Consider the following 23,196-nt stretch of genomic DNA (forward strand, 5'->3'; position numbering starts at 1 on the left):
TTCCTGTATACTTCGATATTTTCCGATTCTGATGTCATCGGCACACATTCGTGTCTGAACTACAGACAAGACGGGCTGTTGAATGGCGGTCCCTTTTATTTCTTGCGGTCGGTTACGTTCCCTTCCCCCTCACGCTTGAAAACAAACTTCCATAACATAAAAGAGCTAATGGCTGTATCTCGCCATCTATACGCGCCAAACATGCAATCCGCAAAGTAGGTTTCAAGGAGGGCATAAATAAGCAACCGACGGTTTCGCTCTGACCGAACGTTGGCTATCTGTACACACAATAGCGCTGGTGGTGGCCGCACCCACAGTTTCCGCCAGATGTATTTATGCTAGAAAAGCGGGACGAGATAGTGATCGTGGGTATACGACGGTGGAACTGCCGAGCCCCCAGCACGGAATGGGCAACCTGCTCGCTAATCGCTCTGATACTTCTAGGACAACCCGCCGCGGGGCTGAAATTATATATAGTATAAAAAGGACGGCACCACGCACCCTTGAATCTCTCTCTGCTCGATAAGAAGCAAGAGGTGCCGGTTACAACTCCCTCAGTTTACAGTTACGGATTTCAGTGCAAGCGAAAGGAGAAAGAAAAGGGGCAGCCCGCGAGATGGCACCGCGCAACTCACATCAGTCCCAGCCGCTACATACAGATCCGCAAGCCCGCCACTCGTCGTACGCAGTCGACGCCAGAGCGACCGCGGGAGAGCCTCTACTTTCTGCGCCGTTGGCACCACCGTACGCGCTCGCGCTAATCGGTAATGAGTCACCGTCGCCGATCACTCGGCCTCGATTAACGAGCGGAGCAGAAGGAAAACGATGCACTGGCCCCCAGTTATAGTAACAAACCTATACAGTTGACGGGCTGGCCCGGAATAAATTGCACGATTACGCGTCCGCGCGCGCGGCTCCGTCTGTGAAGCCGGCGCGTGTTGCACGATCAGCCACTGCGCAACATCGTCAGCAGCGCAGACGTCGCTCGGCATATGCGCCGCGCCTTCGTTACCCGCCCCGGCCGACAGCGCGTTGCGTAACGGAGCGCTCCTCCGAATGCAAATGCCGCCGTCCCCAAGAAGAGCCCCGCTGCGCTGCCGGCCAGCGGCCGCTCCCGAGCAAAGGCCGCGCGTGCGCCCAGAGTAAACAGCCGTTGAAAGGGACAGCGCGCTTCCTCGGCTCGGACGACGCGGGGGCAGCGCTTCCAAACGAAAAGGGCGGCACTCTCGCATGCACGGGACCGGCGCATGAGAAACGCGACGACGATTCACCCTGCCAACACGCGCACAACGCATCTTGGCACACACACGGAGCGGGGGCAGCGCGCACGCACGCTCCGCACGGCCTCGAGGCGGAGGTCGCGGTCCGTGCATCCGAGGCGGTGCCGCGTTTATCGAAAGCGTCCACTGTATCAAGGCCGCCTTCCGCGGCTTCGGCCAACAACAGCGCCTCGCTAACCGCTACGCTGGGTCGACGATGGCCGAATTTCTCCTAACGGTGTCTCATTTCTCGCCTTTGCCTTCTCCGCCGTTCTTTGGAAGAAAGCGAAGATGAGGTCGACAATGTTACTGCGAAAGACAAATGATTTCATTGCATCTTGCAGCTCTTTCATTATCGTGCCACCTTTTATCACCCCGAGCACGCGCTGACTTGCTGCGAAAGCTGCTGAACGCTGGCCACCTAATGGCCTTGTTGCTCCGCGCTCACTGTTTGCACTCTTACTGCCGCCATTAGTCAACAGATTCACCACAAGCAAGTGCAAGGCCTGCTTCCTTGCACAAACAGAGTCTGTCCAGAGTCAAATGAGTTCCGCTCAGTCGACCATACCGAACGCACGCAGGCACTGTCGTATACCTCCAAGAGCCCCGAACGCTGCACGCGGGCGAACGATTATGCGCCAGTACGCGTCCGTCCCTTGGCTTAGAAGCACGCGGTACAAGCAGCCGGGACAGGTACTCGGTAAGACAACGGTCTCTTTCGCCCACTGTGGCGCAATCCTTTCTGCTTTCCGAGCTAATATACAAAGCAGTTACACGCGAGCAGCACCGAGGAACGAGCGTGCGGCGAAAAGCGGCATGACCACACCGCCTGTCCCGGACCCAAATGTCTCGCCGCATCGGCCAGCACGAACGACACCGCGTTACACGGTGCGGGGCACATCTGTCAGGTATGCCATGCACGCGGGACGTCGCAAACTCCATCCGCAACACGGTAGCTCCGCGCTCGGACGTCCAAGAACACCGAGCGGCCGCCGGGACGACGCTTTGTGCGACGCCACGCGTTTTGCGAGACAACCATGGCGCGTGACGGCGCTTCCTGTTTCGCAAGTCCTGCAAGCAACGGGGGGGGGGGGGGGGGGGGGGGGGGGCACAGCGTCTCGCGTTTCTTCTTCGTCGTCTTCATTGCGCACACGTTCTGCCTATGTCTGCAAGCTTCCAGCGAATATAATAACAACGTCCTGTCTGCTCAGCTAGAGAAGGCGTACAAACACAGAACAAGTATTATTGGTGCGGCTAGGCTTCTCATGAACGTCACATCCCGGTACCAGACACAGGCGACAAGCGAAAAACCGTGTTCGGTAAAAACGTAAGGTTCAGGACGCCCGTCGCTTCCAATGAACGCGAAGGCACCAGCCTGACCAGAGGCGACGGCGAAAACACAGGACTTCACCCAACTTCTAAGCGTCGGTAGCGCATGTCAGCCATACAGCGCCGAGACAATGCCCGAGATCATGTGCGCCCAAGTTGCACGCTCACTTGGCCATAGATTATGGACTATGGTCGGAGAGGCTGAGCCTCGCATCGTGCTGCTGAATTGTTCGCGATGCCGCATGTTCTTTCACGCCAACGCATCGACTCATTATCGAGCAATTGCGTACACAGCGAAGGAAGCTTTGAGCATGAAGCTATTAACGAACGGAACACCCAATAAAAAAAAATGCGGGGGGGGGGGGGGGGGGGGTTATCGAGAAATAAGAGAGGGAGAAACGGGCCAGAAAAAAAATGCTTTTTAACGCCATTGGTGGCGTAACAGGCGACATGGCAAGCAAGGCACTCAGCGGTTTTTTACTTGACGCACTAGACAGTCACTGTTGCAACGGGGGACAGGTGACATCGTGTCGTAGCGTGTCCTCCACGCAAGGAAGGCGTGAAAAGGTCGCGCGCTCAACCGCGTCACCCGTTTTCATTTCCCCGCGAAGATGAGCATAAAGAGAGGACCAGAGAGAGCGAGGGACTGACGGATAACCACGCGTGCCACGTTCGAAGGAGAGAGAGAAATGAAAACAAAACAGCAATAACCGCAGCAAGGCGTCCGTTCGGGTGAAGCGAATACGCAGACAGCCGTCGGCAAGCCCATGTTGATCTCTTCACGGTTCGCATTTCTTTTGCATTTAGCATGCAGTTATGCGGCACACTTCACCGCGCGGATGCAACGGTGTGCAGAGTCGGAGGGAGGGGGAGCGCGCGGCCATTCGCCGCGAAGTGCTGCCCTCATTCACGCCCGGCGAAGGACAGGCAGCGCGCAAACGGGGCCCCAGCCGGCGAGGCCCGCGAGCCAGCAACACAATGCAGAGATTCCCGAAGAGAGCGCGCCCTCTGTCGGGGACAAGTGGCCACTGGAGCCCCGTCTGTGTGCACAAGCCGTGCCACTTCTGGGCTGGAAGAAATTCTCATCTCGAAATGCCCTTCTTCAACCCTGACGAGACAAAAGGTCGCTTTTCTTCGCTGCCGACTCAATTCCTGGGCAAGGTCGCGGACACCTGAGCCAAGAGTGACTGCGTTCTGACTGCCCGCAGAGAATGCCCGCAGCGCCCGTTCAATCGCTTGCGGCCACTCGACGAAAGGTAACCCGGAAGCTAACTCGATCGCTATGTGCGTACGGCCTCCAGCTTTCCGTGGCTATGCAGTGGAAGCTACGAGCGCGCGCCGCCAACTCACAGGCCTGCATCTTTGGCTCGTGAGCGCGTGCCAACAGCGTGCTTGTGGAAGACTATAGCTTCCGCTCCATAGCCACAGAAAGCTGTCCCCGAGTATACATCACAAACAAAGCGCTCAGTGTGCTCTCCACGCTGTCAAAGTGCTCACCTGGCTTTCCTTTCAAACTCTTTCGCACTGTTCCTTCCAACGTGAGCAGACATCAATTAAGAAACTGAGAAAGTTAAGTAAGACGGCTTCTGCATCGCCCACTGCGCTTTCGTTAAATCACGACGCAAGCCTTATGCACGAGATAATGTCCGCTTGCAATGCAATAAACAGCACCTATTAAACGAGCTCTCCCCGTCAGGGCCACCTTCGATCCAATATTTCTAGTTCACACCGCGCACCGAGTTGAAGGGGAGAATTTGTTTTCAAACTTTTAGTCCAGAGAAGTCAGTGCAAATTATTATGCTTATACTGTAATGCTTACAATATCAAGTAAACGTCTAATTATTTTTCATGTCGTGTGACAAGTCAGATGCAAGAGGTACTTATGTGTACTTAGCAGCTGGACGAATATCTCTTCCGACCTTAACAAACTAGCTGGCACGCGAAAAGCAGGAACACGGAACAAAGGTTGCCGTTGTTCTGAAAACAACTGCTGTGTCGCCTGGTATGCGGACGATGCGTAGCAGGCCATAGTTGTCCCAGAACGTTAAACACATCAAAACTTAATGGTAGTTTCTCCCGCTTCTTTTTCTTTATCTTGAAAAAGAGGGAGAACCTGACCGGCAGTCGTCGTTCCAGCTGTCAATCCCTCTGGCGGCCTTTCTGCTCCAGCCGCAGACATGTGATTTGCGAGCGAGGCAGAAAGAGAGAGAGAGAGAGAAAACAAGTGCCGCCTCCGAACGAGACAGGAACCCGTCGCGCGCTCGATACTCGCAAGCGGCAATTTCGAGCACGGTCTGCGGTGGCAGAATAGCCCTCCTCCATTCCACCCTGATGTCACGAACAACCGCAGCGAGGCCTAGGCTCGGCCCTCGGATGCTTGCCAGGAAAGTACGCGGGCAACGGGGCGGGGTGGTGGAGACCCGCCGTCGAGCTGCTTCCCTCGCATTTTGCTTCCCACTTTCCTGCTTCGCACAACAGAGCGGCCGGCGCGGAAAGCAGTCATTTTTCGTTATCAACGGCAGCATTGTTCCCGAATTACACTCATCACCGGCTGGGAAGGCTGGAAACGTGTTTTTATCCAATACACACAACGGCCCTTAGACGGCGAGGAAATTCCGAGAAAGGGCACGGGGTCAAGAGCTGTTTCGAGAGCACGGACCAGCTCTCCAGACTCGAAACCACGCGCCGCGCGTTCGCGAGCGCCTTTGACCAAGTTCAAAAGCGTTTGACGTCGTACAAGACGGGGATTTCCGCTATTCAGTTTAGCAAACCGCAGAAACAGCGCTTACAGTGTTTTCCCGCCTTCCAATGCAGGGAGGAGCTAAAGATACAGGCATGTATACGACAACGCGCGACAGGCATAATCGGAAATTTACGTGAGGGCGAAGACGCCCCCCAAATGTGCTGCCGAATTTCCGCTTGCTTACAAAATGTATACTCTTACCGTGGTTACAACGTTAAACTATTCTCCCGTACCCTCACCTTATGCTGAGATGATTTACCACCCAGCAGTTGAAAATATTACAATACGTGTTTGTTTACCGTTACGACTAATACCACAGATTCTGCTCTGCGAATCGCGGGCTGTGAGGAAACGAGCGAAACAATAGAAGAAAAAAAAATTCAATACGAAGCGGCTGCTATGTTCAGCGGTTCACTTTCATGCGAAAACAGGTACCTTTCACAAGATAGGAGCAAAGACACCAAATTTTTGGATGCGCGTTTTTTTTTTAATGGTGCGCAAAGACAATGGTGTACAAGGGTCAAGATGTGAAATTAGCCTCAGCGAGCTGAACAATATATAATCGATTTTTTTTTTGTCACTTCGTTTCGGTCTCAACAGCCGAACGGTGTCTGTGACATAAACGACGAGTTGAAGTCACGAGAGGCATACAAAAACTGCGATATAATCGCTGTTTTTTCATTTTTTTTTTTCGACCATTTCAGCTCTCCGGCAGGCTTGTGTAAGAGTTGGTGTGAAATGAACCGAAGAAAGCAGCGACCATACAGCAGTTTTTGTATGCCTCACGTGACCTGAACTCACTTTTACGTCACAGCCGTCGTTGAGCTGTTGAAACCAAGATATGAGAGAAGAATTCAATTATAAATTATTTACCGCCAGTCGGCGCAAATCTTATCCATGTTTTCCACTGTTTTGAGCATTATTCCAAAGGAAGAACACACAAAATCTGATGTCCACTCCTTTAGGTTCTACGGACATCCGCGCAGCATATCGGTGCTCATTAAAACATACGGTGTGGATAGGCTCATGCTATATAGATACGATTTCCAGAGTTCTCTGGCATCTGATCCCACACTGGTGTGTCGACTGGAGCTGGACTTTGGTCTGCAGCGAATTAAGGCTGGCTGCCCGCAGAATAAAGCCACCGCCTTTCCGGCTTCAATGCCAGTCCGCATCTGCTTATGTCGCTGGTCTGTCGCGGCAGGTGAAAAATGTGCTAAAAGCAAAGTACAAGCACAAGGAGGTCCCTTCGACTCGCTCCGAAGCAAACCATAAATCCTACCAAGAGGGCGGCAAAGCGGGTAGACACACACACAACCTTTCGCTTCCGTCATCCTCATCAATGGAGCGGCAGGCAGAGAAGCTACGTCGACCGGACCGGAACGAAGATGGACAGACGGGTGACGGCACAGCTATTCCCGCCGAAGGAGGCTTACGGCGAGAATTAAGCCTGAACGCTTCACGAAAAGCGTTCAGCTATATCCACACGTGCGCTACATCAAATGTGCTTCCAATTTTCCCATCGCAAAGTCCTCCCCTGCAATGTGGCCGGCATTCAGTGGTGCGCCAGGGACGCATCAGACGAAGGCAAGCAGTGCGGGGAGGGTGGGCCAGGCGTCATCACTGAGGCCGCCGCCTAACCGGCCCGGCCTCGGAAGCGACTTCTGCACACTTAAAATAGGAGCACAACAAAAACCAATTCACATTCGGCTCAGAGCGGCGGCTGGTTTATTCCTGCGTATTACTCAAGCTCGGCAAAGATTGGTCGAGGCGCGGCACTTTGAAATAAAACACGAAAAAGGGGTCACACCTAGCCCGTCGGAAGTGAAGCGAGCCGGAAGCGGCGCCATCGCGAAGCGGCCGCCGCCGCCTTCGGGCGCACCTTTTTTTTGCGAGCGAGCACAATAGCCGCGGCGCTGAAAACGTAACTGCCACCGCGCAGCTGCCGTCATCAGGCTGCCGCAGTGGCCGGATGGTAATAGAGTGGCACTGTTTCCGACAAGCCTGGCACGCAAGCCCTTTTATCCGAGAGGACATCTCCGCGGGGCAGCCTGCGGCGTCCGCGGTGCCAGCGTGAACCGCCAACAAAGGATCCGTGAACGCGGCTGTGGGCACTGCGGCGAGAGAACAACGGCAGCAACACTGCAGCAAAGCGTGCGAAGCTCAAGCGCTGGCATGTCCGAGTGACGCGAAGACAGGAGGCAAAGAGCCCCGCAATGAAGAAGAAAACGAAGCGCGACAGCTTCGAGCCGGACAGGCACCGCGTTACGGGTTCGCAGTTAAGTCGGGAGGGAGGTGTACCATGGCGGGTCATCTTGGAAGCAACCCTCACTGAGACAGCGCACGCCGTCCTTAAGTAAACGTGAGAGCAGGAAGACAAAAGTAAAACACGCCTCCTCCCTTGCTCGTTGTGAACACGTACGCGAGCGATTGTGCAAGGTTTACTAAGGAACAAAAAAAAAAAAAATCCACTCTAGCATATTTGCTCTTTGCATGCGAGGAGCGGAGCGGATTCTCGTATCTGGAGTCTGGACAAGTCAAACCGGCCTTATAGGATAAGAAGGCGACGGAGAGGAAGTATTTCCACGACGCCGTTTCTAAAATGCATGAATTCCGGCTCTCACAAAGAAATGCGAACGCACTTCACCTCGAACTAAATTTGGTCCTGGTTTTCCTACCTTGTCATGACGACGAACGACTTCCCGGAGAAAAACTTTACACTGGCGAGGGCTTTAGCTTTACAGGTTACCCATGCGATGGAAATTTCTCGCGCTTCCAGTGCTTCTCGTATTTCAGATGGAAGCGATAAAATCAGTTTCTGCGGGAAGGCAAACGAGGCACTGTAAGCGCCAAAATTTGGAGCACACAGGGTGCCGCTGCCACCGGGCCAACACACGGCGTGCTGCCGGCAGCGCGTCTGTCTATCCGACATGCATGACGCACAATCTCGTCTAACCCTTTACAAGGAGCAAGCTGTACGCGTGTCTCACACGCATACAAATGATAAAATTGCCCTCAGAATGACTCTAGAAATTGAATGGCATATCACTTTCCAGCCGTTTCGACTACTCATTTTGCAAAAAAAAAAAAAAAAAGGGAGTGGGGGGAGGCATACATTTGTACCAATGATCCCTAAAAGGTTTGGTTTATGTGGTTTAACGTCCCAAAGCGACTAAGGCTATGAGAGACGCCGTAGTGGAGGGCTCCGGAAATTTCGACCACCTGGGGTTCTTTAACGTGCACTGACATCGCACAGTACACGGGCCTCTAGAATTTCTCCTCCAAAGAAATTCAACCGCCGCGGCCGGGATCGAACCCGCGTCTTCCGGGTCAGCAGCTGAGCACCATCCACTGAGCCACCGCGGCGGCGATCCCTAAAAGGACGTCAAATGTTGTAGGTATCCATACCCCAGTCTTATCGACGTGGAAGACACCTTGCAATGTAATTAAAAAATTACTTCAATAAGTATTACGAGGCAGTTAACTGATGGAAAATCTCAAAACCTTAGTAGTTTTTCAAATTTTATTTTTTCCGCCAATATGGGCCGCGTTTAACGGCATATGAAGCAAGTGGCATAACGAATCCCGCCGTCCTACAAAGGGCTAATATAGCGGCACTTTTTCCAGAATACAAACTCCGCATAAACGTGAACATATATATGTAAAAGGTGAGATGAAAGGCCCTCACCTTCAAGTTTGTGAGCAAGGTAAATAGCAAGCGAGCGGCGACACGTGCCTTTATTTTTGGCGGAGACCGGACTGAAAACACACGACAGCAAACAGAGGGAAAATGTTCCGAAACAAACACTAGAACAACCACGAGATCCAAACGTAGTCACGCGGCAAGCCCGAAACGTAATCAGCCTCGCAGTCATAATAGGCGCCGAAGCCGCGCGGGAATTCTCATCTGGGCAGAGCGCAGGGCCTGTCATTCCCAGCGCGAAGGAGCCGAGCCACGGAGAGGCGAGGCAAACAGGTTTCGCGCCCCTCCATTCAGGCCGCCGATGGAAGCGTTCTTTGCGCAATCGTTTGCTCGGCCTGGTCCCGAGTAGCCCACCCGATTCGCGCCCGCCGTGACACCGACACCGTACGGACGCCCATTACGAGGGGCCAAATCGCGGCACGGGCGCCTTCGGACAGTAGGAGTGCGCCGAAACTGCAGCAAGCTCCAATCGGGGTGCCATTGTCCAGCCATGCAACACGCAGTCGCCGTATGAACGGATAGGAACTGCGAATCCTTTAGTGAAAGTCGTCGGTAAGCGGTCATGTGTTTCCAAACCGATGTGTAACTGACAGACGCTGTACACGCGTGCCAGTGTAGGTCTACGAATCACAGGTGTCGCGTAAAAATACCAAACAACTTCCTCGCGGTCCAGGTATGAAACTGCAATGCGGCTTGAGTAAGTGCGTGCGAACGCCTCTGTACACGCGTCGACACCAGGCTGTGAGCTGTGGGCGTGGGGAGAGCCAGCTCTTTCGCAGCACCCGCGGGCCGAATACTCGCGGGGGGGGGGGGGGGGGGGCAAGCTAAATAATACGCGAATACCCCTTAACGTATCAGCAGTGCTGCTTATCCCCGTTACAGCAAAGCCGACGGGCAGGCAAGACACTTCGGTATTAGCGGCAGTTCGATAAGGGCGGCGCGTTACAAAACAATGCTAGTATCACGGGGCGTACAGAGAATGCGGATGCGGAATGCGTAACGACAGAGAGAACCAACATCGGTCGCGAACAATTTGAGAGCGTCTTCAATTCACAAGGCTCAGCGACTTTCCAAGGCACAGGTATCAGTGTCGCAGGTAAGACGCCAGGCGTAGCACACGCGTCTATTTCCAGACAGGACATCTCATCGCTACCCTAAACTCAATGTCAGCGCAGAAAGCCGCAAATGAATCGAATGTATGCGCAGTTGCTTCAGCCTCTTATTCTCGATCTGAGCATGACTAAAATGAAGGACGCACGGGCCCTTCTCCGGATGAAGAGTCGCGCGCCACTGCAATAGCGCTGCGGCCCGGCGATCGTTTACTGACTTGGGTCCATCAGCGACAGGTGCGCCCGCCGCTAATCGGCCGCCAGAGCCAGCCAGGGGGCACGGAACTGCACCGGCGACGCCCGCCGCCCTTGGCGCCAAGGAATGCCCGTGTGGCGGCGCGGCCCCCCAGATGTGCGTTTTCCCGCGCCGCCGCCGCCGTCCAAGGGCGCGCCCGCCACGCGAGAGGACAAACAAGGGTGGCTTCGCCAGGTCATCCCTGCGTGACGCGCCACGAAGCGCCGATCCGCGCTAGCAGAGACGGAAAACGCAAAACCGGGCGCCCAACAGCGACTCGCGCACGTGCTCAGTGATTCACCCCCTTGCCTGCAGCTGCGGAAATGGCGCACAAGATGCGGTCACCCTCGGCACCACCAACGCAGAATGGCGCCGACACTCCCGTTACCGCGTCGGTGCGATACCAGTAAGAGCCACGCCCAGCGGAATGCATTCACCAATCCTTAGGCAGCCCCGAAGTGGAACGGGTTGACTGAAGATAGGAGGTACGTTGTCGATCTACCAAGATGTGCTCTCCACCTAGCTTGGCTAGGAAGTATGCCAGGTCAGAAATTTAACAACAAAAAGCTATCTCGAATCGCTTTCCCTGAAATTTCAAAGATTACGACGCAGAAAGTCCAGAATAAAGGAGGCTAAGTGCCGGATGTCCGAAGCGAATCAGAATTCTAGAAGCAAGCCACAACAAATGCCAGCCTCGCTCGCGCAGCCAGCTCATCCGGAAGCGCCTGCGCAAGAGCAACGCCTGTGCGCGTGAAAGTGAGGCCAGTGGACTGTTCTTAAAGCACCCATTGTGACATTTGTGAGATGCCGCGCACTCGAGCACAGTGTGCAACGAGGCCACGCGCGCATCCTGCGCGCTGCTCTCTTTCGTCCAAGACACTTGCGCCCACAGAAGCTCGCGGTGACGCAGGGCAGCCGGGCGAGTTATTCAGAAACCCCGATTCCCGGGCTGCACACGCCAGTCCACTTTACCTGCAGCACGTCCTTACCACTCGCAGTTGCGATGTCCTCACTATATAAATCAAACAAGTCAAGCGCACAAGCCACGGATTATACGGACCCTGCTTTACGCACACCGGCAGCGCTGCTCTAGGACTTCTGGTAATCATGCAGCAGACCGCTCGTCCCTCCGGCCCCTACATCGGCTTTGTCGTCATCGTCGTCCTAACTACGTCCACTGCAGGACGAACGCATCTCAAAACTAACCTCCGATCAGCCCAGACCCGCGTCAGCCGCATGCATTTACGCTGCGCAAGCTAATACGCAAATTTCATCTCGCCACCAGACTTTCGGCCGCACCAGACTACGCTTTTCTTCCATTGGCTTCCACTCTGTTGTTCTAACAGAGCATCAGTTATCTCTTCCCCGCGTTACATTCTCTGTACGACACCCTCTATAGTACATGAACCCAGTTCAGAATATGCGGAGGGGGGGAGGGGGCTGCAGGCGGCTGCACCACACAGTGCTCCGCAGAGTCCAGCAGTCACGGCACGTACTGTTTTCACCCAGAAGAAAGACAACTCCCTGCTCATCGCGAAGCTTCGCTTTTCCCCACGGCAATCAATGCCCGATGAGCATTCACTGATTTCTCGGCAAATATCTCTGGTTCAAGGTGGGGTACGTGTCACTCGGGCGATATTGTCGTTTTCCTCGACAGATTGGCTTCACAAACACGCGCGTACGCCGAGGGATGAAGAAAAAATAACGAAAAGGAACACGGCGCGCAGCCTCTGTATTCTGTCCTCGTTCCCGCAAGTGTCGGGGCGGCGGATTAAACACGGCGCGACAGAAGGCGAGCAAGTGCGCGCAGAGATAGCGCCGTCCCACGCCCGCAGCTTGGCCTTCGCGGCGAGCAGTCCTTGGCTATGGCTGTCCCAAGCCGCGCAACGAACAGCTTCTTTCACCCGAGAACCTTTGTCGCTTGATATTTAGCGATAATCGCTTCACAAACAAGCCACTGTAAAACCACTTCACAGCGCCGAAATCCAACACGCAGGCGACAACGGGGAGAGCGTTTTCCCCCTCGTGTTGCAGGGCGGCCCAACTGCCGCCATTCGCGAGGGAAGCGAGAGTCTGGAGATTTGCGGCGCTCCCTCACTTTCTCCGCCACGGAAAAGAGGCAGCGATGAGCGGAATCCCACTGAGGCTGCTACCCTTTGGGGCAATGGGATACGGCCGAAGGGCCGCCATTACCTCACAGCGCCGGCCCAAGAGTGGACGATCAACTACTGCGCAATCGAACACGCGTTCAGGAGGGAAAGTCAGAGCAGGGCGGCTGATTTGAGTCACGCGCCCGCCGGCACCGTTGCCCGGCGGCCTCCAGCCGCGCCGTGACTCAAGGGGAAGGAGGCGCACCCAGCATGGAGCCACACGGACGGCCTCCGCAGCCGGGAACCCGTTCATTACACCCACCCCCGCGCGGAATGCGCGCAATCAGGGCCTCTCGGGCCGCACCCGGGATGCGCGCGCTTCCGCGTCCCAGCTTGCTCCTTCCCGCTTATTTCCGCGCCGCAAAACGCACGGCGGCGGCAGCACGGAATGATGCCTCGAGATGCGCCGCTGGTCCCGCAATTTCGGATTACACGCGGCTCTCGAATCAAACGAAGAGTAGCCTGCTGAATGGGTTCCCAACGTACTTGTCGGAGAGCTCGGGAATAATGGTTATCTAGAAGCGAAGCATCCGTTAGCAAGCTGGACATTAACGTTATCTAACGCAGGCCGTGGCACCCACGCGAGCAGAGTTAACGCCGCGCGCTGGCCAGCCTCCCTCCAAAAAAAGAACGAGAAAGAAAGCGTTATTGAAGTGGCCATTTCTGTCCCAGTAACAGTTGTTCCCAGTGACGACGGGGAGTTGAATGCGGCCGAAAAACCCCGCGGAGATGTTGTGCAGAAGCACACACACCGCCACTCAGCAAGAAGCCGGGGCGTCCTGCACGCATGCCCAGAAGGCGCCGCTATTTCCTCGCTTCAGGAATCGCGCGCCGTTCTATACTGGGCGACCGCAGAATCGCAGGTGCGCTCGCCACGCCGACGACTGTTGGCGAAAGCGAGACTGCCACTGTGCGCGGGGCGTCATCAGAGGCCGGACTCGGCGCCGACAATGGGCCCGAGAAAGCGCACCGGGCCACAAAGGGGGTCACAGCGAAAGGCCACTCGCCGGCTCCCCGCCGGCCAGCGGCGCCTAAAAATACGGCGCGGGACGCGAGCGCAGGCGGCTTTCGCGGCGCGCCAAAGCAGCTCTCCCCAGGGATCATTCTGATCGCCGGCTCGCTCCAGGAAGCGCGGGGGCCCGCAGGGAGTCTTCCGCGGAGCCGGCAGCGGAAGCGGAAAGCCGCAGGCGTCCAGGTTTATACGCCTTCCGAATTCCAATCGGGCCGCGCTTTCTTCAACGAGCTGCGCCGACTGGTCGCGCACGAGGGCGACCCTTGCAGAGGAGGACCGCGCGATCGGCGCGCTCACGCCAGAACGTGCTCTACGGGACTGCAGATAAGGGGACGCGTGGACCTGATCTCGCAAGCAGTAATCGCTTTTGCGTATAGTGTATAAAATATAGCGTATAAAAACGCCCGTGAATTCGGCCCCAGCAATCTATGCAAGCAAGAATATAAAAACAAAGTATATATATATGCTGAAGAAACATTAGAAGCTCTACATTGGCTGTTGTATAGACGACATGCAGCTGCGGCAGGCAGTGAGAGCTGTCTAGGCACAATGATCTGACCGACAAAAGAGTCGTGCTCGTTAACAAGCACGACTTCATCCGACACGTCATCCTCCAATCGTGCCCACGGCACCTCACGCATGCGGTACGAATAAACAAAGGAGACTCATTCCTGGCCAAGTTCGTTTCGGTATACTGGAGATATAGCGAATTTTTCAAGACACGCGCACAACGCCAGCGCTCGTCCTAGCCTGTCCCCGTACACATGTATTATGGAAACTCGTCCGCGTATGCTCCGAACAAGCAGCGGTAAACGTGATATAATGTCCACGTTAGGCAGACAGCAAAGGGAGTACATAATACGGCAGCGTGTGAGGAATGTTTACCAGCGCAGTCGCCGCAAGATGAAAACCGGGCAACGAAAAAAAAAAAAAAGTGCACAGACGGCCGGCAGCGATACGGAGCGCACTGCGAAAAAAGAACAAAGTGGCTACAAAGTCCTGCTGGGCGCCCCCGCAAAACAGTACCGCGCAGTGTTCGAACCCACGCGCAGACAAAGGCGGCCACAACGAAAACGCGGAGCTTCCCGCGGTGTTTCGCCAGCGCTCCGGTGTACCGCTGTTGACATCATCGACACAGAAGCGGCACGGGCGAACGCTGACGAGGTCTGACAAACACGAAATGCGCCGATCGAGACGTTTCTCGGTCATGGGCGCCCAGCAGGCGGGAAAGGGCGCAAAAGGATGCTGTAACACCGGACGGATCCCTAAATTTTTAGCGTCACAAAAAGGGCAACGTTCGGCCCCTTGTTTTTTGAAGGCGCAAACGAAAAAAGCAAAGAGACCAAGTTGTACGCGACTACATATGCGACACACTGCAAATGTCAAAGAACGTGAATGCACTTTCGGTAGCTAAGATGCGTGCGTTACGCGGTACGCAAGGCCTTCGAAGGAAACTATAAGTGCAACCAGACAGAACGGAGGGTGCAAGCGCTATCACATTTTCGCAGATATTATCAAAGCCCTCCGATAAGCGCCGGTCCCATCGCGCTTCTGCTCTTCTAACGTTTTGGTTGAGTTTAGTTTCCCTCGTAAGGCAAGCTTTATTCATTTCTGCGCGGAACACGCCTTCAACCGATGTCGCCTTCACCGCAGTGAAAGTACTTCGCCGAAGCGCACTTCTAGGAGGCTGCCAGTTTCAGAAACGGCCGCGAGGCATTCATACAACTTCCCTTCCCTATTGCCCCTCGTTCTTCTCGTTTTTTTTTTTCGCGTGACAGACAACAACGGATGCAGCATATAAGGTTGCGAATGGTGCAGTGCGGAACCAGACCCTGCTGAACGCGTTAGCTTGAAGCTAAGCGACGTCAAGTACCGAGATCGAGCAGACAAGGTGCAATGCTTGAGAGCCGCTAGCTTCGTTCCTTTGTTCGAAGTGTTATAATTTATAATCAATGACTCAGTCATGACTTATTATATTAGCATATTACGACTCACTCGAGCGATACACTTAAACTGAAATCATAGCAGGGTACATAACACCACAACGAGCGGGAAAGTGAGCAGAAAAACGTATAACCCTTTCGCTAACTGAACGAAGCCAAGTTCGCTGGAAACCGGATCACTGCGACGTACAGTGACGAAACTTTCAGCGCCCCAAATTCAACGGACGGTGAACAGGTGCCGCTCTCGCTGGCACTTTCTTCTTCCTTTCGGGTCACAGAGTTCACCGCGGTTCGGGCGATACACGCTATGCATTCTACATGGCGCGCGATGGGGAACGCCCCAACCTGTTTCTCCCTCTCTCTCTTTTTTTTTTTTTTACGGACTCGTGTTCTTTTCCTCGGACGCCGCAACGGGAGACGACAATAGCGGCGATCCATTTCGAGGCCTGAAAAAGGGTCCGCTAGGGTCAGAGGTCGCTGGTCGACGGCGTCTGAGGCGGCTGCCCGGGTTATTCCTTTGTGGAGGCGAAGAACCGGCCGCTGATATACCTTTGGTGCACGCGACGCTCGCCAGCAAGAATAGGCGAGGCTCGATAGGCCGCGCAGAAACGTGGCTAGTGTAGCATGACGCCGGACAGCAGTATACGAGCACAGAAGCAAGCCAAGCGAGCGGACAGCGCGCACAGGGCAGCCGCATATCAGCACACAACCTGCAGTGACGCAAAAATAAAAAAGAGCAAAATGCTGAGGCAGCTTATGAGTATCGAGCGTTAGCAATATCGAACGAATATTGCGTCATTAGACATCTTCGCTATATCCGGTACAAATTTTTCGTTATAAATGGATATCTGCTTTTTTTTGATGCCAACGTATACAGCGCAAGAAGAGAAATCGTTTGACACCACTTGAATGTTCTACGTCAATTAGTTTGGCCATAATGGACGTTTGAAGTTTCAAGAAGTCACGGTTTGGGGAACCAAAGGTAATCGGTGCGAGTCCCTATGATATTGTCACGTTGTAGTGACGGCAGGCCAGCGGTGAGGAATACAGCAACAAGACTTGCAAACGAAGCTCTTTATTTGGGCTGACTTGCGCCCGCAAAAGAACTGAATCACTCGGTGGCGGCGTAGAAAGAGAAGTTTATTTTATCTGTCATAGCATAGAAAATACAACAAAACAGATGAACTTAATTCTCTGATCATTCAAGCACATGCGCAGTGACGCAGCACTGAGCATGTCAGTAATGCAGTAAAAATGCCGATACTCGACCGCCGCGCAGGACGATAAAGTATGTCGACCATTTGCGCAAGAACTCAGCCTCGCTCATTGACAGAGCGTCCATGCATGCTTGTTCAAAGAGGCGCGTGCGCAGGCGCTGCAACATTGGGAACATTGTTCTTTGCGGACGCCCATTTAAGGATGCCACTCCACGCTGCCGCCACAAAACGAACATGCCGACACACAAGAGCATATTTTGAAACACTTCGGGAGAACTAGTGCGCGCTTCCAGGCGGGTTAAAAACATGCGTGACACTAATGTCCAAAAAGTGCGCGCAACTACACACTCAAACATTGCGTGCTGCAAAGTTTCAAGCAGACCGCACTGCGGGCATCGGGCGGAGGGCGCCACGCCCCACGCCGCAAGGCGGTCTCTTGTGGGCAGGACCCGCCAGCCTCGCAGCCAGCCGAAGTCCCTGACATCTGCAGGAAGCGTAGCTGAGGTCAGTTGGCGCCAGCGTGCCCGTCTCGTTTTCTGGAGTTGTTCGCGGGTCAGCGCAGCGACCGTTAGTGCCTCACACATTCTGGAGGGTGGGGTTTCATCAACATCCAGATCGGGCACGCTGGCAGTCAACGACGTCAGTGTGCGACGCACATTAACGAAAAATGCCGGCGGCTGCTCGGCTGTAGGGCCAACCACGTGTTGTGAAAAAAACACGTTACGCGCTGTACCCAGAAAATATGTGAGGAGTGTTCTCCCGGGATAGTCTGGGTTGCGTACAAGATCTCGTACTCCTCGCAAGGCGAGCACATTGCACATGGTGCGGATACAAGGTATACCAAACCCACCCATGTACGATGGAAGGCGCATGAACATTCGTGACACAAGTTCGGTTTTGCCCGCCCAAACGAAAGAGCCACAGGCCGAGGTTAGCCTGCGCGCAAACGTGCGCGGTGGGTTTGCGACGCGGGCGACAAAAAAACATGCGGCTAGGATTGTGGACTTAACTATATAGCAGCGCTCTGCCATTGAAAGGCGGAAAGTTGACGCCACCGAGAGGCGTTTCTCAGCGTTCGTGCGGAGGTTAGTCCAGGTTTCGCGGGCTACTTCTCCGCTGGCGAGGAATACTACTCCCAGGACTTTCACTCCCTGCACCCACTCCACCTCGCCCGCAAGGTTCGGTGTGAAGGTGCCAAACTTTAGTGCCTTGCTTTTTCCCCTGTTCAATAGGGCCCCAGATATCTCGCTGTACTCGAGAAACAGCCGCGAAAAAGCGGCGTAGCTATCCTCGTCCTTGAGGAAAAGCGACACGTCATCGGCGTAGGCCGATACCTTGATTTGGCCCTGGCCAGGCAGAGGGAAGCCGCGTATGGATGGGCTGTCGTTAATGCGCCGGATGAGTGGATCCAGGCACAACACGAAGAATGTTGGGGAGAGAGGGCATCCTTGCCTTATGCCCCTGGTGACTGAGAAGGGAGCGCTCTGGTGGCCGTTTACGGAGAGACGAGCATTCAGGTCTGCGTAAAGTAAGCGCAGCCTGCTGACAATTTGCGGAGGGAATCCGAAGGCTTCAAGGACTCCGAACAGATACGAGTGTTCCACCCGATCGAATGCTTTCGCCTGGTCTAGTGAAACAAAGCACCCGCTGAAGCCCGTCCTGCTGGCAAATGTGAACAGGTCTCTAGTGAGTGCCAATGCATCAAACACAGAGCGGTCAGGCACGCTGCTGGTTTGAGCCCGGTGGATTAGGTGAGGTAGGATCGTCCGCATTCTTGTGTTCAGTAAAGATGTGACTATTTTGTAATCTGCGTTTAAGAGGCTTATGGGCCGCCATGCTTGCGGGTCGGAGGGGTCACCGCCCGCTTTCGGAATGAGTATGATGCGACATTCGCGGAAAGAGTTTGGACGTAACCCATCCGCGAGGAAGCCGTTGACCATCTTCAGGAGCGCTCCTTGGATCTCGTAAAAAAAGTTTGAATAAAAACTTGTTGGAATGCCGTCTGGACCGGGGGCAGAGGCTGCATTCATACTCTGCAGGATGGCGTGCAGCTCTTGGCTTGTGGCTGGTGCGCAAAGGTTTTCATGCAACTCTTCAGCTACTCGTGGCAAGTTTCCAAAAAAACTTTGTAGAAGCCCGTCATAACCATCTTGAAGATGTAGCCAACTGTCCGTAGAGAACAGGTTCGAAAAGTGGCTTGCGAAGATCGTGCAGATATCGGCCGTGGTTTTGCTTTGGGTGCCGTCTGGGAGTGTCACGAAAGGCACAGTAGCGGGAGCGAATTCGGTGGCGGCGTAAGCAACAAACGTGCTCGTCGATCGTCGAACTACGAATGCCCGCTGCTCGCGGCATCGTTCAATTTAAAGCCGGCAAGGAAACTTCCAGATAGCAGGACAAGATCATCTACAGTAATCTGGAAAAAACTTGATGCAGCCTTTCATGGCTGCGATTAATCGAGATTAGACTGGTCGCTTCTCGAACACGAACAAAAATGATAATAGCCCTTTCCTGCAGCCTTGACCGTGAACGAACAAACACTACAGTGATACGTGGCAATATGCTACGCTTTGATTAGACTAGTAATCTTACGCTCCGTAACGCGCTGAATCGTTTGATACCACTCCGATCATTCTATGCTAATGAGGTGGTCCACAATATGAGTACCAATGGTACCCCCCAGTGGCCCCACTGAATGCAACCTTGAGTAATGCGAGTATTAGAGCCAACGCCCTAAAGCATCTACAGTAGTCCATACAATCTCACCTCGCTCTGCTCAACTAGCATGCCTTTACTTTCTTCTATTTTTGCGTTTGTATTTTTTAAAGCTCGCATTCAATGACTGATTTTATAACATTACAGTACTCATAACTGGTTTGCTGGCAGAGACAGCCCAGCTTACCGTGTTCTGAAAGTGGCACGATTTTTCTACAGGCACAGATCATGCGCATAAAAAAAAACACCACCTACTTTTAGGTCATCTCCGAATACATCGCAAAGGTATATGCCGAATTACGGAACTCAACCAACTAACCTTGAAAGCATGGCTTCCATAAGACAGCGGCGGACTGCGAAGGGTGCAGCAGCAGACAGCGATGTTCCCGTTTTTCTCTCTCTCTCTCTCTTTTTTTTTTATTGCTAAGTCCCACCAAAGGGCAACGAGAGTTTACCGCCAACTAAGCCCCTCGTCGAAAATCTTACTTCAAATTAAGTTTAAATTTCAATTCTGCATTGATGCAAAACATGGAAGTTTGTCGGCTCGGAAAGCTGGAATGTGAGAAATTTCCTTTGCGTGACGCGGAAAAATATCGCGGAATAGGGCACGGAAATGTGTGCGCATTTTGCCACGAAAAAAAAAAAAAAGAATAGACGAGGGAGAAGCTGAATTAATTCCTAAAGGCTGGGTAACTCGGCAAGCAAACATTCCGAATAAGTGACACGTAGGCTTGAAACGTTCCTTTCTGGGACCCCTTTTGCTATGATTTTGTTGGAGCCTATAATCCTGGACAACACAGTGCGCTTCTGGGCCCTCTCGCCAGCTCCCTGCCCACAACAGCGAAAGGACGTCGGCCGAGAGCGAGGAAGGCGGAGAGATGTGCACTGCGTCGGTTGTACTATACGCAGCAGCAATATCTAAAAACTTGGTGCGTACGCAGGGGTTAGGCTATCTATAGAAAACATGAACGCAGTATACAAGATGCAGACCACGAGGAGCGCGTCGTTCATAGATAAGGCGCCGCAACGCCCTTCGGTCGCAAGGCGCACTCGCTCCCATTGTCTAAACGTGCAGACGCATGGCGCTCACTTTCAGCTCACGACTCATTCAGAGCCGTATATATCTGGCATCGCGTATGCAGCTCTACACGTTGGTCGAGATGCGCGCCGTGTGCCCAGAGGTCCGCTCGCGAATCCGAGCAGGAGGACAGTGGAGCAGGAAGCTATACCTCGGGCACCTCTCCATCCTGGTCAAGCGCGCCGCCGTATACCCTGCTCGCAGCCCAGCTGTGGGAACCCGCCCGGCATAATGAGCCAGCCGGCAGAGATACGCGCCGCGAGAATACGACGCTGTGCGGCGAACACACGCGCCAGCGTGTACTTTTTTTTTTTTTTGCAAAAGGAAAATAACGCAGATAGGAGGCTCATGTAATCAGCATGCACAGGTGCACTACGATCACGCCGGCGACGACAGCAGCAGAATGAGAGCGCAGGTAAAAAAAAAAAAAAAAGAAACGCACTACCTCTCCGTTAGCAACAATGTCTTACAATATCGCAAACACGTAATCGCGCCACAAAAGGCTCCGCGGCGCACGCGCGGCTTACGCATCTGCCCTTGTTCGCAGAGTCGGCTAAAATGGTGGCCCTGAGGCGGGCCCAGAGTTCCGGCGGCAGTGGGCTGAAGTCAGCATGGAGACTCGGTGGCCGCGGGGCAGCTACTCCACAGCGGGGCTGGTCGTCCCCATGCTGCTGCTGCTGCTGCTGGCGGCGCCCGGCGGGCGGGCGCAGCTGGCGGGGCTGCCGGCGCTGGGCTGCAGCTACGACCAGGGCCAGCAGGCGCTGCTCTGCTCAAACACCACCCTGGACAAGGTGCTCACGTCGGTGCGCATCTTCGGCACCATCCTGAACCAGACGCTGCAGCCGCGCAGCGTGGCCATCTGGGACAGCCAGCTGCCGCAGCTGCCCTTCTTCCTCGGACAGTTCAACCGGTCGCTGAGCGCGCTGCGCCTGGTGCGCTGCCACACGGAGCACGTCTTCCCGGACGCCTTCTCCGGGCTGGAGCAGCGGCTCACCACGCTCGACCTGTCCGAGAACTCGCTCTTCTCGGTGCCCTACGCGCTGGGCACGCTGCGAAGCCTCGAGGTGCTCAACCTCTCCAGGAACTCGATCGCGGTGCTCCGGCCTGGACCCGTGTTCTCGCGCACGAGCGCGCTCCGCGTGCTCGACCTGTCGGGCAACTTGCTCGGCGTCGACCCGCAGTTTGTGACTGGGGTCCCGGCGCCAGAGGGGGACCACGCCGAGCTGTCCATGAAGCTGGCCGAGAACCTGACGGCGCAGGACTTCGATGTGGCGCCGCTGGCCGGCAGCTTGGAGAGGCTGCTGCTGGGCGCCAACCGGCTGGCCACCGTGCCCGAGCAGCTGCACCGGCGCTCCTTCCCGCGGCTCCGAGAGCTCGACCTCAGCGACAACGCGCTCACCACGCTGCCGGACTTCGGTGCCGCGCTCATGCCAAACCTCGCCGACTTCAGTGTGCGCGGCAACCAGCTCGAGACGGTGCCCTTCTACAGCATTCCGCCGGCAGAGAGCTTCGTCGACCTATCCGGTAGGAATCATTTGCGCTTGCTCTCGCATGGCAAATCAACGTTCTCTTAGCGCGAGGTCGCTTACGCGCAACACATTCAGCAACTGAACTGCCGAAAACCTACTTCAGATGATGCCACCTCGCGATGTCTGCCTTCTGTTCGGAAGCCATCAGAATGCAATTTTACCTCGAGTCCGAGGCAGTGCACAGAGTTCCCCGTCCGAGTGCGTGAAGAAGCGCCCGCACATAGTTAGACTAGCCTAAACGAAAGCAAGATAGCGGAATCTAGCTGCACTGATTTTTAAAACGATATCGAAAATCCCGGAAGCGGTGCCATCAGCGGGGCAAGGCTACTACATAGTATGAATGCACGTTACTGAGGCAATGCACAGAGAAATCGGGTGACGCATTCGAGCTAAAAGGCTGCAGACATGTCAAGTCCGATCGGACACCTTTCAAGTGAAGTAAGCAGTGCCGTTAACCAACAGCATTCCAAGGCTTTTTTTTTTCTTTTGCTCGGTCATACTGTACTGCAAACAAAAATAAAAGGACTGTACACCGTCTCGCGAACCATCCGCGCACAGAGGACATAACAACGCACAAGTGGCGCGCGCGGACGAAGCGAAGGCAAAAGAAGCCAGGCGCACGCGTTCCGAGAAGTTTGCCCAAGAAATTCCGCCGCCGGGCGTTCGATCTGAATCGTAAGAGAGCATAAACGCGGAGGAAAGGCCCTCGCGAGAGCGCTATTATTTCCAGGCGCGTATTAAAAACCTTGACATGGTTGCGTTTCGCCTTTAAAGCTTGCGGCACGCAGGCGGAAAAGCCATTAGGCGGCTGTGGGCTCGCCGCGTGTTCCATCAGCCGCGGCGGAGACAGCAGAGGTCGGCCGTTAGGAAGACGCCCTGCAGGAGCCCTCCCGTCGGGAAATGAGCCGCCCTCGGCGGTCGCGCACAAAGCGCGCGGGGAGGCCGCGATCAGCCTTCACCCGCGCGGACAGCTAGCCGCCTTTGTGCCGCCGCCAAGAGCCCGGAACTCCTGACAGGACCCTTGCCCCGGGCGCGATGAGCCGCTCCTTCGCAACCCTGCGGCATCGCGCGGGATATCTGCATGCGCTAACGAACTGCAGCCCAATCGAATCGCGCGCGCGCACATCGACGCCGCCAGGTTGGCCAACAGCCCAGCGACGAACGAAAAAAACAAAAA

The 23,196-nt window shown here is 54.7% G+C and overlaps 1 protein-coding gene and 1 pseudogene across 4 annotated transcripts in view; one reads left to right on the forward strand and one right to left on the reverse strand.

Moving 5' to 3' along the window:
* Rab3GAP1 (RAB3 GTPase activating protein subunit 1) overlaps window positions 1-23,196 on the reverse strand; it is a 254,447-nt gene that overhangs the window by 60,275 nt on the left and 170,976 nt on the right. The window lies entirely within an intron of this gene.
* The window catches only part of LOC149350239 (uncharacterized), a 62,155-nt pseudogene that overhangs the window by 27,470 nt on the left and 11,489 nt on the right, over window positions 1-23,196 (forward strand). Inside the window, exon 2 of the transcript XR_016290271.1 lies at window positions 21,038-22,014. The product of XR_016290271.1 is annotated as an uncharacterized LOC149350239 (transcript). The remainder of the gene's footprint in view (window positions 1-21,037; window positions 22,015-23,196) is intronic.

Source organism: Amblyomma mixtum, chromosome 3, assembly GCF_055824585.1.
Source record: "Amblyomma mixtum isolate Tamu chromosome 3, ASM5582458v1, whole genome shotgun sequence".
NCBI classification, from domain to species: Eukaryota; Metazoa; Arthropoda; class Arachnida; order Ixodida; family Ixodidae; genus Amblyomma; species Amblyomma mixtum.